The sequence below is a fragment of the Drosophila ananassae genome, chromosome 2L (assembly GCF_017639315.1).
Source record: "Drosophila ananassae strain 14024-0371.13 chromosome 2L, ASM1763931v2, whole genome shotgun sequence".
In the NCBI taxonomy this organism is placed as follows: Eukaryota; Metazoa; Arthropoda; class Insecta; order Diptera; family Drosophilidae; genus Drosophila; species Drosophila ananassae.
The window spans coordinates 17,177,653-17,195,012 of NC_057927.1; the positions used below are offsets into that span (position 1 = coordinate 17,177,653).

At 45.5% G+C, this 17,360-nt stretch overlaps 1 protein-coding gene across 2 annotated transcripts in view; it reads left to right on the forward strand.

The window, feature by feature from the left end:
* Window positions 1-17,360, forward strand: part of LOC6501351 — a 56,512-nt gene that overhangs the window by 16,885 nt on the left and 22,267 nt on the right. The window contains exon 2 of one of the 2 annotated variants that reach the window (XM_001955012.4): window positions 7,517-7,562. The exons of the other annotated variant lie outside the window; for it this stretch is intronic. The gene's annotated coding sequence lies outside the window, so the exon portion shown is untranslated. The remainder of the gene's footprint in view (window positions 1-7,516; window positions 7,563-17,360) is intronic. 2 annotated transcript variants of the gene reach the window in all.

Consider the following 17,360-nt stretch of genomic DNA (forward strand, 5'->3'; position numbering starts at 1 on the left):
CCCGCTGTGTGGGTTGCGGCGTTTTTTCTGTGGTTTTTGAATATGTCTCATTTGAAATTGTTCCTCTGATATTTGCATGGCATTTCCCTTTATCAACACACACCCACACACAATGTCGTGTCCTATAATCCTGGGACAGCCATGCTCCTTGGAATTTGATTTCACCCACCGAGCTAAGAGCCCTGACCGCAATGGCTAATAAACAACAAAGCGCATAAATTCTAAGCCCTAGCCAATAGCCACTGTCTGCCTGGATGCCTACGCCATGGCCAATTGGCTGCAATTTAACAAAGTGCAACGGAGCGAGGAGGTCCTAGAGAAAAAGAGGAAAACCGACACAAAAACTAAAATAAAGTACGGGAAAAATGATGAGAAAATGTTCGTTCAGAAGCCAAACGACGAGGGGACCCAAAGATCGACCGTCGCAATGTTGTGCACATTCTGTGTACATATATTCTAAAGAGCAGATTACTTAAATAGTTTTGTGATGGAATTTTTCAGGCTATTGAGCAGAGCTACGGGACTTTATTCTCTTTAAAATAACATACATAAACGGGAGTTGAATAAATCAATTCAAATGTACATTTTTTCATTGAAATATATTTTGCATTGACTGTCTGTGTTTGGTTCTGTGTCTCATTGTCTTGGCCTTTGTTAAATAAATGCTTCTGTGACCCCACCCGGTCCAAATCCGGAATCTGTGCCCGGCAGGTTGTTGTTTCTGTCGCTGTTTTTGCCATGTACATATAAATAACATCCTGCTCCTGCTGGTCGCCTTCCTTTTGACTTGCCGTGCATAATTAAATCAGATCACATTTTAAAATTCCATTTATATTTACCTCTTGTCGGACTTGGGCGTCCGTCTTTCTGTTTGCTCGTAAATCATGATTAAAAGCTTCGGGCGACAGGGCAACCGCCCAGTGGCAGGCAGTTTCCTCCAAATACTATGCCTAACACGTAGCCAAAATAACAACAAGCAGAAAAAAAAAAATTGTAGAACAGACAACGACGAGCAGAAACTTCAAATAAAAAACGCTGTGGCCAGCAAGACGACAAAGCTAGCAGAGCTATGGCTGCAAAGATGGCAGCACAGGGCGAGATTCAATTCTGTAGATACAAGTGGCAGCTAGTGGCACAAGAAAAGACCGAGTTCTGGTTCCAGCCATCTGCGGGGTGACTCACTTCACACAGCTAGCGAGAAAAAAGGAGATACAACGGCAACAAAGCGGAAGCAACAAACAACACAGCAAAAAATATACGTGATATGGCGGGGCATGGTCTTCGTATATGTACATATATGTTGCTCGACTTGTATATAAGGCAAGATAAATCAAATGTGGCGAGAAATTGCAACAACAATGGTTGGGGAAGCCAAGAGTAGAGTTGCCGTCGTCGGCGTCGCATCGCAGCATACAAAAAATATATGAAAAAAAAGAAAATAGCAAAGCGAAAATGCGAAAAATTTATCCAATTTGGTAAAAATTTAGGTCACAGCCGGGGTTCTACACTGGAAGCGCCAAAAGCGCAACTAGAGCAACGGCATCCATGAGGCCATAGGAAGAGCTCAAGTGCAGCTGAAGCCATTGTCTCGCTCTCGTTTGCTGGCGAGCCGAGGAGCTATTAGATAGCGTGAATTTGCAATGGCCGGGAGAAGGACCAGGACCAGCGCCAGCAGCAGATCCAGTGCCAGGACCAGGAACAGGACAAGGACCAGAACAAGGAAATTCAACTCGACGCGGCTTCACTCGATTCAACACGACTAACTATGCAACTCAGGCAACTCAACGAAGCCAAACGAAAGCAAACGAAGCCACATGAAACGAGGCGCAGCCGGCACAAAAGTGAGCCATGATAAATATGGCACAGAGGGCCAAAGAAGATATAAACATAAAGCATAAAGCTGAAGGCCGTAGGAGAAAGAGTTCTGGTCAGGGATTGTGGAGAAAGTTTCCAACCAGCGTCACATACACAATTTACAATTTACGGCATCTCCATCGCCAGTACCAGGACCACAACCCCTTTACAGACAACTAATAGCACATGAAATGAGTAAATTATCGCACACTTGGTGGGGCAGCTAGCTGGGGAGAAAGCTGTGAATAGTGCCACGCTCTCAGCCAGCTAATTTGCAGTGGAGCAGTGAAAGGAAAAACCAACAAGCCACAACATTGCGTATACGTGATATTTGCTCCCTGCCAGTTGGCTCCCTTATATTCTCCTGCCAGCTGGTAGATAAGCTACAAAAAATGCAGCGTAAAAAATCGAATGCATATTTCACAAACACAAATGTCACGAACGAAGAGGGAAAAATGGGGGGAGCAGAAAAGGTATTGAAAATTGTGGCCAGAACCAGAGGCAGCAAAAAGGTAGAAAGGAAGTGTCCTGCCCGGCAATCCCAATAGAATTTTCTGAATTATTTCGCTCGATATGAACTTTTGTAGCAAGTCTCAATAATTCTTAAGCCGGCAATGAAGGAAGAGAAGACCTTTCCTGCTGTGCTTTGGCTCTGCATTAAACCAATGAATCGAAAACGCAACGGATGTCAGCAAGTTGCCATTTTGAGAAATTAAAAGTGCCCATTGCCGTTTTCATTTCCGCCCTGGGAACCACGGTCTTCCGTTGCCTGCGGTCAATATCCCGGGGCGCGCCACTCTCAGGTAATTCCCCCAAACACAATCCTATTAAAAACTGCGTAGGATACTGAAATTACTTTCGCCGGACAGCAAGGGACACACTAGGGCGGGCGAGTCTAGGCAGGAAAAGCCGCAAAGCACTCGATAATGATGCCCCAGCTTGCGCCTTGGCCACGCTGATGCCCACGATAATAAGCTGCCTAATAACCCAAGGCGACCCACCATGGGCGGGAGCAGTTGGGGGCGTGGTCATTGCTCTGCCTCGATGGGCGTGATGGTCCAGCAGCTCCCTGTGGAGCTGCCTTTACAGTTCGTCAATTTTAATGGTTAGGGTGTTTGTATTGGTGGTGTGGGGCGTGGGACACACTCGGAAATCGCTGCTAAAAGTAATTCACTTTTATATTAAAAAGATTTTCGTTATGCCCGGGTCGCTCATTTGCATGGCGTCCTGTTTTGTCCTGTCCCGTCTTTTCATGAGCGAATCGGTTCGGTCCCTCCGCTGAAGGTTCGCAGCAAAAAAGTAATAAAATAAACAAGTGTCCTGGAAAAAGGACCCGTGCAGTAAAAACTGGGTCTACACCGATGTCCGCCGACAAAATGGTGTGAAAGTGATTTATATTTTAATTCAAAAATGAATTATTTAGCACACTTTTTAATTCCTTTTGGCTGTCCTTATGAGTCCCGGGTCGAATCTGAAATTCTGATTACTTTTTATTTCGTTTTATTCGGAGAGTTTATTGCATTTGGTGCTGAAGCAAAGAAATGCAAATATTTCGGCTCATTATTGCGCCACATTAAACATAGCAAAGAGGCCTAAAAGCTGTTGACAGTTGGCCAACAGCCGGAAGGACCGTTGCCGTCAGACAATTTGCTGCTTAAGCGTGCATTGACATGGCGCGGAAATGGAGGCAAACTTGTGCATAACATGCATAATAAATACCAGGCGCACTAGCCATCAGGATGCCGAGTGCCTAAGCACTCCTTCACTCCGGAAGACCACAGGGAAAGACTGGCTCCCTCAATGTAAGGACTCCTTAGTCGCGTCATCATATGCAAAGCAAAATCTGGGGGACTCTTAAATAAACCATTCGGCGACTTGGAAGCTGGGTGTTATGTGTCGTATTATGAAGCGCATAAAAGCTTGTTATAACCATTACTATTCGGGGGTATCGGGCGGCTGGGTAAATGCCTGTGAAATCGACAGTAAATTCTGCACTCTACATGCTCCTGCAACTGATTATAGCGCAGACCGGGACACAAGCAGCCCGGGGACATAGTGCTAACAACTCGCGGGCCAAAACATAACCAGAGAAACTATATACCACACACAAAAAATATCAGTGGGGCAGGGCCAACAAACTGCGAATAGAATTTGCAGTGTGCTGGAAGCTGCCAGACTGCAGTGAAAAAATTTGAATATAAAATGCGTTATGCTGTGGGATTGACAAGGGCCAGGGTGAATCCGGGGGCGGGAAGAGCACGGCAAAGAGCTCAGAGGAGAGGAGATCCTGCGGCAACAATGAAATTGCGTATGTAAATTTCATGTCGTTACCAGCGGCAACAGCAGCATGGCTGAAATAATTAAAGTGGAATGCACCCGCAAGAAAAACTGAGAAAAAATCCGCGACAGGGCCAGTTGTAGTTGTAGTAGGAGTTGTGCCGTTGTTGTTGTGATTCCAGTGTCCTTAGTCCTGTTTGTCTATTGCCAGCTTGGCAGTTTTCTTTTTCCTCTTTGTCCTCCGTCCATATGCAAAACAGTGTCACCAGCTGCTATGGCTCCTGCTCTGATCCTTGCATTGCAAATGTGCCACTATGTCTGCGACTCTAACTGCAACTTGTCAAAAAATGTCGCAACAACTGCAGCGCGCCAGCAGCAGCAACAGCAACAGAAACAGCAGCAGCAATGGCAAACGCTTTGGCTTTGCTTTGGCATAAATATGAGTGCCATCAAATTAATATGCACCGCATATGGCTGACGATTTTGTGGTGCAACATGTTAAGTGCATTCAACGGCAGCTGCTTGGCTGCTCTGTCTCTTCCATGTGCCGCTTTGGTGTTAGGGGACAGCCGCATAATGCAGCCAGTACTCCGGCTGACTCCTTGGCATCTTGGCAGGTTTTTCACGCTCCTTGAGTGACAGGCACGGATACCTTGGGTTTCTTCTCACTGAAAAGAATATTTACCTACTTCCATGTATTTGTTTTTTTAATTAGTCGTATTCCTGATAATATACACAGGAAAATTCATTTCAAGTAACGAGGCCTACATTTCAATCCTCTAAAATAAGATTATGAATGGTAGTATTTGTTCTCTCTGCAACATGAATTATGATGCTTAGCCGCTTTGCTGCGGCTGACGTGGCAAAGATAAAACTCGCATCTCCTCGAGCGCTATTCGCGAGTGCAGGAGGACCAGCGCCAGAATCTAGAACTGAAAACTGGAGCTGGAGGAGCGTTTAATTTGGCACGGAGCTGGCATCCGTAACTGTCCACGGGTGTGAAGCTTTTAGCGGAATTGTCTGCGGCATGTGCGCTGCCTCCACTGCCCCAGGAACATGTTGCAGTGTCTGCCCAAGTGTTGGTGGAGGAACTCCCAGCAACTCCTGTCCCTGTCACCTGTGCCCTTTGTTAATATCTCAAATGGGTCTCACCGCGACGTCATAGCTGGCGGTTGTTCTTAATTTAAAAGCTTTTCATTTTCGCAGTTAGGCAAAACCTGAAATGTGGAAAAGCAACGTGCCAAGTTGTCAAAGCAGCCAATTGCAGGACTAAGGGGAACAACAGGGGATATAACTACTCAAATAAGTCCAGCACCACTCCGATTTTATCTCCTGGCTAATGACATGTGAAATGTGTTGATAAAAAGCGTGGGAATGGCAGTAAGACATTATAAATTTGCGTTCCGAACGTTTGGCAGCTGTTGATTCAGTGGACTGAACGCATCACTGAACAGAAAGTGCCCTGGCTTAGGGGGAGTGAAAAAGCTGGATGAGCCGCATCGTAACGCCTCAGTCGTCATGGTCAAAAGGGGGCGTGTCCCTGCCCGTCTATTGCTTCCCGTCGGCCATGGCCTCCGCCCTTTGCCATATTAGCCACGCATCACCGCACTTTCAGCCTGAAAGTGGCTCGGTGGTTCGAGGCCGGCTGTCGGCTTTGATTAGACTTTGTTTGCTCTTCTTCTAGTCTGCTCAAAAGGATATTGATAAAGGCATTGGCTACACATTTGTCTTTCTCCACAAAACATGTGTGTGTGTGTGAGAAGATAAAAGAGTGTGTGTGGTGTGTGTGGGTTGTGTGCAAAGGTGCGTTGCAAAAGTTGAGTCAAAGGTTTTCGCTTTGACTCGTAATTAATTTGCTTTGTTCCGTCCGCTTGGCCGGGCAGCCATCAGCGGGTGGAGAAGAAGGTTGCGAGATTCGGGGCAAAGGGCAACCGCTGCGGCGCAGTCTGACGCCAGCTGAAACGGCCCTTACTCGGCCGGGCCATAAATTATTTTATTAAGCCACTTCGGACGGCCCTTCGGCACGCCCCGAAGTTATGTGAATTATTTTGCAAAAGTTAATTTCATGCAATAAATTCTAAATCGCGTTGGCAACATTTCAGGCCACATTTCTCCACTTGACTCGACTTGAGGCGATTTCGACTCTGGTTTTGTGTTTTTACTTTGGGTTTTGTTTTGTTTTCGGCCAGCTTCTGAAGTGAAGGCCTGCCCCGAAAGTATGCAACATAATTACATTTTCAGCAGGTGATTAAATGGGCCGTAATTGTTTCTGGCGCTCCTGTTGTTGCTGCCGTTCCACTAATAGCCGTAATTAGTGGCTGATCCCTTGACGGGGGATGAGCCTACCCCCCGCAGCTGAGTCTTGAGCCCCACCAGCTCCCGAGCTCCGTGTGGCCCCAGGGCTGACTTTAATTTATGCCCTCGTGTCTTTCAGTCGTTTGTTGGCTTTAGCCACGGGGCTACATTTAAATTACACAAAGCGTGGCATATCGTATCGACCTTTTTTCCAGTTGTCGGGCAATAAAACTTTTTCACTCAAAACAATAATTGAGCGTATTTGTCGTTGATATTGCCAGCAGGCTGGGGGCACTGGTGGCACTACTGTGTTTGGCGTTTGTTGTCCTTGTCCTGGCTGGTTGGCTGGCTGGCTGGCACTTCGGGCATCAATAAGCATCTCTTGATAAATGTCCAATTTAATTTTGTTCTCTTTACTTATCTCCGGGCCTTTGAATCGCCTCCCACATGGCCGGGGCCATTCGATTCTCCTCTATATGCAACACCACGGCTTTGGTGCTTCGGTGCCCGACCCCGCCCTTTTCCGCCTTTATCCCATTCGTTTTTCAGGACTTTTTTTTGCAGATTTTATTTCGTTTCATTGCGCGTGGCAAGCCAGTTGCCAGTTGCTGGCACCATTTCTTACACTTTGTCGGCTTCTTTTTATGCGCCCCGTAATCACGATAGGAGCGAATGAATGGCATATTCGTTTGCCACTTAAGCAGATAAGCATTTCAGCAATTGAGAGTCCGGATTATGGAGAGTTCAATTTATAACCTGCAGAAGGGCAAATCATTTGATAGAAATATTACGCGGTAATTCCGTGGCGATTCCTCCGTCAGCTTGTTGCTCAATCTTTCCGTGAATTATATTTTCTTAGGAGACAAGCCCAGTGTATCCATGCAGTCGTATATCGTGTATCGAGTTTCACACAAAGTTCAGTTCTTTCTTGGCTTCCCCACATCAATTCCATGATTTTCATTTCAATTTTTTGTTCGTTTTTCGTTTGCCTCCATAGCTGGCCAATTTATTTTCCCTCCCATTTTTTCTTGGGTTTTTGCAGCTTGCGCTTTAAATGTAATTTAATTCGTCTTCCCATTTCTTCTTACAGACATCGCCGCCAGCAGACGGCGTCTGGCGCCGGAACTGTCTAGCGGGTAAGAAATATGCTGAGGCTTTGATTTAATTGAACTTGCGTCATTTTCCCCGGGTTTTGGGGCAATTGGAGGGCATGGTCGATTCCAGTAAGCGTGCATCTGCTTCATATTTAAAGTACAGCGCCTTATTATTCACCCTCCGGGTGGTTACGGTGAGCCGGATCCTTGGAGCTTGGCTAATAGAGGCCTGATACCGATATCCTGACGTTGCTATGATGCACTGCGAAAAAATAGGTTTAGCCTTTGTGTATCATGGTTTCTTTTTACTTTCCATACTTTTTAAAATGTCTAGGGGTAGTTTAAACCAAAATAGAAAAAAAAAAACATTTAATCCTGATTTATGCGAAATATTATCATTAAATAATACACTTTTTTATTAAAAAGCTCTCTTTAATTATTTTTTGTTGACTTATTAATCAAACAAATATTTTTTATAGATAATATTTTGTTTTTTAGCAGCAATTTCCGGTGAAAATGAATTTTCTGAGTGCTTGCCACATGTGGGCCAGCATTCCGGCTAGTAAATATTGTCTCATTTGGTATGCTGTGTGCCGTGGCTAAAATCAATAAATCAAAGCCGGCCACGGCTGTCGGAGCAGGATGTGAAGAGGTCCTGGCATGGAACTGGGATAGGGGGCTGAGGTCCCTGTTGGCTGGAAACAGGGTCTTGGATGCGACGTCACGAATGTCGCACTCTGGCGCGTGCCTTGGCCCCAGCTGGAGCTGCCAAACATATTTGCGTGCGGCAATGCAAACAATGGTGCCATGTTCCGGCCTTTTCCTTTCCCCCACCTGTCACCTACTAACACCAACCGACCCTCCGCCGCCCAGCTAACTATCGTTTCAAGGCCGAAGGCTTCCAGCCCGCAATCGCAGCCGCCCGCATTGATAGCCTGTCTAATGTTAACAGCGGCTTCCCATGCCCAAAGGTCCTGACCCGGCAACAGGTTGACCTGGAACTCCCCTCGCAAGCATGCAGTGCAAACTCTAACATTGCATATTGGCCAACCAGTCCAATAAGTTTGTAAATATATCCTATATATATGTATAAACTGGTCTATGTGTGTTGGGGGTAGTATTTGCCTGCATGTCAGCTGGGGACGAAGCGACCACAAAGGCAAATACGCTTGGCTAAAACTTGAAGCGGCTCAAAAGTTTCACGTTTTAAAGGCTTAACTCCCATTTCGGCCCGCCCCTTTTGGGCCAGCCCCCGGAGATCGGCTGTGCTGCTTTTTTATGCGCCGCTCTGTGGGTTTAAAAAGCAATTCCGCAACTGTTTTTGCAATGCCGCACACAGCACATAGCACACAGCACAGAATACACAGCAGAGAGCATACATATGTAGCCATGAAAGTGGAGGAGCTTCACATTCGCATCCCAGCGGGCTGGCAGCAACAAAGCTACCGACCCAGACCGTTCCCATTACCATTCCCAGTCGCAGCTCCGGCGGTCCCAACAATGCTGTCGTTATCGTCGTTTTCACTTCAATTAAAAGTTGGCAACTTTTCTTCCCATGTTTACCTAACTTGGCAAGGACGAGACCAAAGAACGGAACGTGGAATATGGGAACCGAATGGAGGAGGAGCTCCGATTGCCATTATGCTGATTCGTATGGCTGATTACCGAATTACAAACTGTAATAGCAGCAATTGTTTTTCCGAGACTGCGACTCGGCGGCATATGGCACGAAAATGGCAAGTAGGCCGCAAGTTGTCACAAAAAACGCTAAGATACAAAAAAAACGCGCCACTAAATGCCAGCAAACGGCTAAAGAGAAAATGGATGGGGGTGCCTCTGAAACAATGTCATGCAACAATTTGCTGCAGACACTCGGTGACACCCACAAACTCACACACATAAAGAAGGTCAGACCTTAAAGCACGTATCCGCCGTGTGGGCCGAATGACTTCCGTGCTGTTCACGCCCCAGTGCGTTGGCCCTACTTCCCTGTTGGCCACCCCTTCCCATTGGCCCCCTATTCAAGCCCACTGTCACTGTGTGCGACTGCCAGGAATTTCCGCGAACGTTAATTGCGACAAGCCAGCAGTGGCAGCAGGGCCAAAGAGCCAAAGAAATGCCATGTGCTTGCACCTGGAAATGGCTAGAGACAGGTGCACGCAAGTGTATAACAACTTAGTTGAGGGACTTGCCGCACTCAAAGGAAATATTTAAAAAACAGGATACGTTTTGAGATATACATATGCTTGAGTCACCGAGACCTTTTATATATTTACGTTAAAATGTATCTTTTCATTAAAATGTTTTCGTTTCGTTAATTTTCAATTTTAATGTCCAAATAAATAGTCATGACATTTTTAAAATGTAATAAAAACTCATATCAAAAATAGTAACTGAATATAAAAAAATGTACGCAGAATAAATAAGCAGATTAGAGTAGTGTTTGTTAGCTTCATTAATTTTAATTTACACTTCGAATATAGTAGTTTTTAATCATTCTCACCTTTTTTAACACATTACTTTATTACATAATTTATTAAGTTAGCTATAAAAATAGACGGATTTAAACTATTCGGCTTTAATAGAGCTGCATGTGTTGCAATCGATGTCCGGATGAGTTAGGGCAGACCCATTTTATAGAGGTGCCATTTGCCATTTACTCGCCGCCTTTCGGTTCGCTTCCTTTCCATTGAAGCCACCTGGATGTTCGGTATCATTAAAATTGATTTTGCAGAAGGATGCTGGAACGAAAGAAAAGACCAAGGACCGATGGAAGTTGGCTTTTCTATTTGCCAAACACCAAGGAATTTGCTAAATTGCTTTTCAGCTTGCAACCGCCGCACACCTTGCCACATTATTGAAGAGAACAGGGGTGAAGAGGGCTCCGTAGCTACCCTAGATGTGCGTTTGGTTTTGCAATTAGTTTGTGCCTGGAGTCACGGCAAAAAGTTAGTTGCAATGGCTGCTTAGTCATATGACAAAGGAGAAGCAACACAGAAACGGCGCTGGAGCTGAATGTGCCAGGGCAGGGGCCGCAGCTCACACACGCAAGGCTCATTCTTTTTATTGTGGCCTATTGTCAAGTTATTGTTGCGACTTTGGCAACTGTAACAAAAGCGATTAAAACTGCCATAAAACCTGAGCCCATTAATAGCGCAATAATATTATCAGCTTATGTTCAATGCCTCATGCAGGAGCCAAATGCCGAACTAAACTTTGTCTCTTGTATTTTCATTAACATTTATTGGTTTTTTACTTAGACGTCAGGACATAATAACTTGGGCCCCTTGCTACCCGCTATCCGTTGCCCGCAACACACAAAACACAATCTCTCATCCCAGCTCAGTCGTTCGGAAGTCCCAGGCCCAGGGTTTCCCATTTCGGCCGGATTCAGTGCAAGTCCCCCAGCATCTGTGGGTGGTTTTGGTGGTGGCCATACAATATTTCGCGGTCGTATCAGCGTCATCATAAAATAACGTTAATGACGGCAACAAGGTCGTAAAATCAAAATTTCTGCTATTTCAACGCTGAAACCACTGCGGTTGGCAACAGTGATGGGGACTTGGGTAGCTGGTTCTAGTGGTGGCAGCTTAGCAACATTGTTGATACGACAAGAGCGGCGGCCAGAACCAGACAAGATGTGATGAGATGAGATGATGACGCTGTAGGAAACGAGGAGACTGAGTCGGAAACAAGAGACCGAGACCAGACCCGAGACTGATGCCCTTGCAACCCAGCAGGCGCCGCGATGGCCTGAATACAACCCGCAAACCCGCGCACTCACACCCAAATGACTCGTTGTAACATGTGGCGTATGCGTAATTCGGCGGAAATTTAATTACTTTAAAGGCACGTTAGGTGGGTCAGTGGATCCGAAAAGACAAATAAAGCCATCAAGAGGTTATTAGAGCGGATTGGTAAGCCAGTAATCAAAATTCCCTTACGTTGTTCAGACGTTGTCTGAGGAGAAGCTTGGTATTTATCCGACATTTGCATTATTTGCCTAAACAAACTTAAAATTGTGTGATCCCTAAGGCCATTGAGACTGTGATACGCGTTGTCCGTGGCACCTGAAAATTTCATCTGTTTGGATGGCCCAGCAACCAGTTTAAAGGCTGTCTATAAATATTCCCTTTGTGCTGGTGGGACGTGCAGCGGTTTAAATATTCATTAGCCCAGCTGGCAGCAAAACTCCGGGGCCCAGGTCAGATCCATAGACTCGATTTGTGGGCGGCAAGTGAGAAATGATATTTGAAATTAATTTAAATCGCCCAAAATGTGAGCCACCAATGAATTGCCCATTGAGATGCTGCACTTGCAGGCCCCGGTTTCGAATGGGGGATTTTTGGGGGCATCAATACGAAATCGCTTCAGAGACCTTTCGCATACCCATTGTCTGGGCTCCGGTTTACGGCTTGGCCGGGGTTTATGGACGAGTTCGAGCATCGGCGTTCAGATTTTATCGCGTTGGCGTTAAAAGGTCGTAAATGTCTGCTGTCTGTGGCCTAAGTAAATCAGCATAAAACTTAACTAAATGAAGACAATCAAAGTGTGGCCACGCCTCGAATTGCACATGTATGTTACACGTTTAAGGAGAAATGTACATGTGTCTATTTTCGACATCGGGCTACTCGAATTGAGTCACAGATTCGGCGGCAGCAGCTGGCCGGACTTGTTTGTCGTGGTTGTTGTTGCCGGGCGCCACAGCACGGCTCTTTGCACTCGAAATTATGCTGTGGCCAGGACTTTGCCTTTTGGCCTCATTCCTTCGTCTCGCTCTCAAAATATTTGCAGGCGTAGCAACAAAAAGTAGCCCAACAATATGGTAAACTATATAAAAATTTTCCCTGGCTGAGGCCGAGGCTGCTGACGGACAAAAGGTCGGGATAGCGACATCGTTATTGTCCTCATTGTCCTGGGCCTGGTCAAGTGGCTAGCAGCCGGGATTGTGACGCTGTCTACATATAGCCATAGCTATAGCTACACCAGCAACATCAGCAGTAGCAGCAGCAAGGAGCAAGGAGCAAGCAACAACAAGGAAGATTTTACTGTCCTAATAAAAGACAAACAAAGGACCTTGGGGTGGCTGCTGGTGGCCAGTGGCCACCAAGGAGCTCTTTCGTATCGCAATTTTCATTATTTTATTTGCCTATAAACGGAGCCATATTTTGTGCAAGTGTAGGTCATACTCTGGCATACAAATGTGTCTATCCATCCTTCCCACATAGTCCTGGGACGGAACTGGGCGGTCTGTTTCTTTATTTGCCTACACTACACAATTTTAAGGAAAATAAGTAATTAAAAAAGTCATAAAGTGGTTGGCTTGTGCTTCTATCTCGGTAATAGCCAAAAGGCTCCATAAAAATCAATGCCGGCAGACTGGGGCCAGGCGAAGAGGGCGAAAGGAGCGAGTGGCCGACTGAAAGAGACACCGTCATTGGGTCAGTCGCGCTGAGGTCAATTCACTTGACTTTAAACGATAAACATACTCGGCAACAACAAGGCAAACAACTTGTAAGCAATTAAGGCAACGTATTGACTTCTCCTCCCTGGCAGTGTTGCGTGTACGAATGTGTGTCGAACGCTGGCCAGGATGCTGGCCAAAAGAGGAGGTTCGGACAATCAGGCTGTCGCCAATCGTCGTCTGGCGGACAACAGCGTTGACATGACGATATTTGCCCTGATAATCATTTCAAGCAACTCGATACCAAATCTGCAAAACAAGTCATATATAATTGGATCGAGTGGTAATCTAATGGTCAAAGATTATTAGTTTTTCATTTTGTTTTGCAGAGTATCCCCCATGGCGACGTCCGCTTCGATTTTCATTTTTTAATATTAACCGGCTATCTATTTTTCAGTAGTTGTACATCTCTGAATGCGCCACCGCTCCGCTCAGTTCAGTTTTATTTGGAAATTGTGGTCGGCTTCGGGGCGCCATTGGGCAATTAAGAATAAATTGTTTTGTCTTTTCTTTGTGCGATGCATTTATTTAAATTGCTTTTTTCTGTATGTTGATTTATTTTATTTAATATTTTGGGTTGGTGGCTTTGAGGTACAAATAAATTTCGGTCAATGTGCTGCACAAAGTGAAGCGATTTTATTTTGCATAAAAAGTGTTTATGCTGTGGAAATTGAGGTCGTCAGCGTTTTGGGATACATGTGAGAGTGCATGTGTCTGAATTTGCGGATGTGTGCGAGTGGCAAGTTTTGGCTCACGGCTGAAGTGCCTCCACCTCCTTTTTGCTTGCCCCACGCTCCATGCTTTTCCCCTCCGAGGGCCGACTAAATGTTTGGCGACATCCAGCAGAAGAGGAGGCAGGAATTGAAATTCTCCGCCTGTTTGCCACTGTTTGTGCGTCTCGTTGTTGCCGGTTTTTGTTGCTTTTACGGCTGCCATTGTTGCCGTGAAGTTGAGCTGTGTTAATGAAATGCGTTTGGGTTTTTTAGCTGGCACAAAGCGCAACTTGGAGCTTGGAACTTGCGGAGGCCGAGCGAAAACTTTTGCGACTGCCTCTCAAAAAAAATGGCAAAAATCGCAGCCCCTTCCCCTACTTTCGCCCACTATGGCAACTGTAATTAAATGCAGCGCATAACTGCTCCGAGCTTGTGGCAGCATTTATATAAAAGAGCACTATCACACATATCCAGCCGACTTTCGCGTATTTAAAGTATATTTTGTTTTTGTAGCATTTTGACCTAAAATTTTTGCAGTCTCATTCGCAGCCTCGGCACTAATGTCAAGTATGCCGCAGTCAGAGCTGCGGGAGTTCCATTTATACTGGCAAATGAATAAAATAAACTGAGAAAATTTAACAGAGACTCTCAATTAGGTAGAAAAATTATTAAATTTAAAAATTAATATTTGAGCCTTTAATGTTTTTATTACTCTATTTCAACTATAGATCCAATGAGACTTTAATAGAATGATTTTCTCTTACTATTTTGCCGTTTTGCATACGCGGTAATTATGTGCCTTTTCTCCGAATCTGACTGGTTTTGTGGGTGTCTGCAGCGCAGTAACAATAATTGCGGGTAATCAAGTAATGCTCATTTGCAAGGCACAACAAAGTGTATCGCGGCGATAAAGACATCGCGGTGACAGCACGGTTGCGTCAAATGTGACATGTTAATTCCAGGCGAACAGGCAGCCAAGTGGGCCCCCTTTTTGTTGCTTCGCCCCAGCATCCTCACCCCATCGGCGGGCTGATTGAAGTGCGACGCCCCACCGATAAGAGCATTTCACTGTGTCGACGTGTTAGAACGCCGGGTGATATTTTCCAGGAAAAGTCCTTACCTGCCTACATAAGCGTAAAAGGTGCGACACTTGAGAACGGTTACGTACGTGCGTGTATAAAAAATTGCGGTTTTATTGCACTCGACTGTAAGGAAGGCAAACAAACAGCGTAAAGTACAAGACAAGCCAAACACCAAAAAATTTTAGACAAACACGAGCCCAGTCAAATGTGAAATGAAACAAATTTAGGTCTTCGCCTCGGCAGTCGCAAAATTTTATTTGCACAGCGCCTACTTCAGATGTGATTAATTTCAAGCCACCTCAAAGATGGCCAAGGATTGAACCTAATATTAAACTTTCTATTCCTATTACAGTATTATTGTCTTTAAGATGGAAAAAGTTTTTGAAATTAAAATTCTGGTAGGAGCTTTACGAATATTATTTAAAAACATTTTTGTTGGAAAAGAACAATAAATGGGGAAAAAAAGAACTTCCTTAGATGGAAAATTCCCCCCTTTATCTTGCCGGACCCATCAATATTCGGCAACTTTTAAGCCACCCTCCATATTTTGGCCTTTATTTTAATTTATTTGCCATTCTTGCACGCCCCCTCGCACAGATAAACACACAGACATATGTATGGTACATATATAGGGAGCACAAGCATCAACGCTTTGGCAAAAGGCTAAGAGAGTTGGCTTTTTAAAAAATAACAAACTTTTGCTTTGCTTTGTGCAAAGGGCTAAGATGAGAGAGAGCGCAACACCAACAGAAACAGCAGCTTGGCCGTATGTGTGCCGAGCAGCAGGCTGTCAAAAAGTTACTTATTTTCTTTTAAAAACTTGTACGAGTCTTTTTGCGCTTCTCGACCTCGCTTCTTGATCCTTTCTCCTTGCTCCTTGCTCCTTGCCCCGAATGGTCCCAACAGCTCCACGCCCTGATTGCTCTGCCCTGCGATGTTTACACAGCTTTTGCTTTTGATAAGGTTAATCAAAAGTTTTTTAATCCATTCTGCATACAGGCAAACATAGACCGGCACACACGCCACGCCACGACCCGTCCTTTCCCGCCCGTCCCGCAAAAAGGCGGCAGGAGATCATCAGTATCAGATTCGTGTGTCCTCATTATACATTAGTGCCTGGCAAGGAGCAAAAAGCTGGATAACCAGAGTTCAGAGTTCCGTAGTGCCAGAGTGACGGGGACACTTTGAGCCCGCGGCTCATTCGAACTTTTCACAGTGCAAAGTGAATTTCATGAATGCCAAATTGTATGTATTTGTTTTCTTGAAGTTCTCGGTACCCGCCAGCCAGTACTAGCCAAGCCAAAAGAGTACGCGGACCGAAGACCCCCGAAGAGCTGGCTGTTTAAAAATCGCATAATTTATGTGCCAAAGTTCAGCGAAATCACTTTGGACAGCGCCACGGTTAGCAAAAACTTTGCAATTAAGCTCTGAGAGACATTTGGCAAACGGCAAAGTGAATTGAACCGCTGTTCAAGCAGCAGAATAAGTACCCCGTGTTCCATTTTCCACTGCCGACCCGCTGGGTAACGCCATTGCCACCATCCTCGCACCACCTAGAACCACCCAAGCCAAACCACTCGACTCCACCACCTGCTGCCGCCTAACCTATTCAGGTTGCAGCCCAGGCAGCTGCAACTTTTGCGATAACTTTAAATCATCTAATTATGAGTAGCAGCCATTGGACAAGCCAGCCCCACAAAACAGCAAAAACACCGGAGGAGGGCCGGATGAGGGGGAACTGCCAGTGGCAGCATTTAATTTCCGCTGTCTCAGCTCAGCCTGTTCACCTCCGGCCCCGGGCTTCGATCCCCATACCCATCCTCATTCTCCATCCCGATCCCGACATAACTGACACTTTACTTCATTTCTGCTGACTGGAATTAATGGCTTTTGTTGGCATAGTTTTAACGCTTGAAGTTCGGTTGCCGCCGTGCCGTACTTTGCTGTGTGTATAAAATTTATGTTCGAATTTATTGCAAAGTTTATTAGACAATTCCTTTTTTGCAAAGTAATTTTCGCCAAAGAAGCCGAAGGGAAAATTTTTTGTGAAATTTATGAGCTTCATAAATGACCAAAGCATAAAGACCGGTCCTCCCTCCGGTCAGTGGAGTCAAGACGAGTCGAATTTCTCGGAGCCAACCCTGCGTATGAGCAACGTGCCAATTGCCATGATTTCTGAAACTGGAAAGGGATATAGAAACGAGTGAGAAAGTGGGATGAAGTGAGGAACTGGCAGAGCGGGGTTGGCTAAAGTGAGGTCGGTGGTAACAGCTCTTCACATTACGAAATGATGTCGGCTGAATGCAAAAATGCCATAAATATGAATGAGCTGCCGTGCAGAAAGAAGAAGCCTTACCGCATCCTCTCAGCACTGCCATTGCCCAACTGATGTACTTTATTTGTTACAACATATTTAACTGTAGTTTTCCGCCTGCTATCCACCACTCCCGCCTCTACCTGATCCCTTGCCTGTGGGCAGGCTTTTAGTTTCAGTTTTCTGCTTCTGATTTATGGCGGCGCATGCAAAACATTTCAAAAGCCAACCCAGAAACTGTGTCAGAGTATGTGGCGATGGCCCACC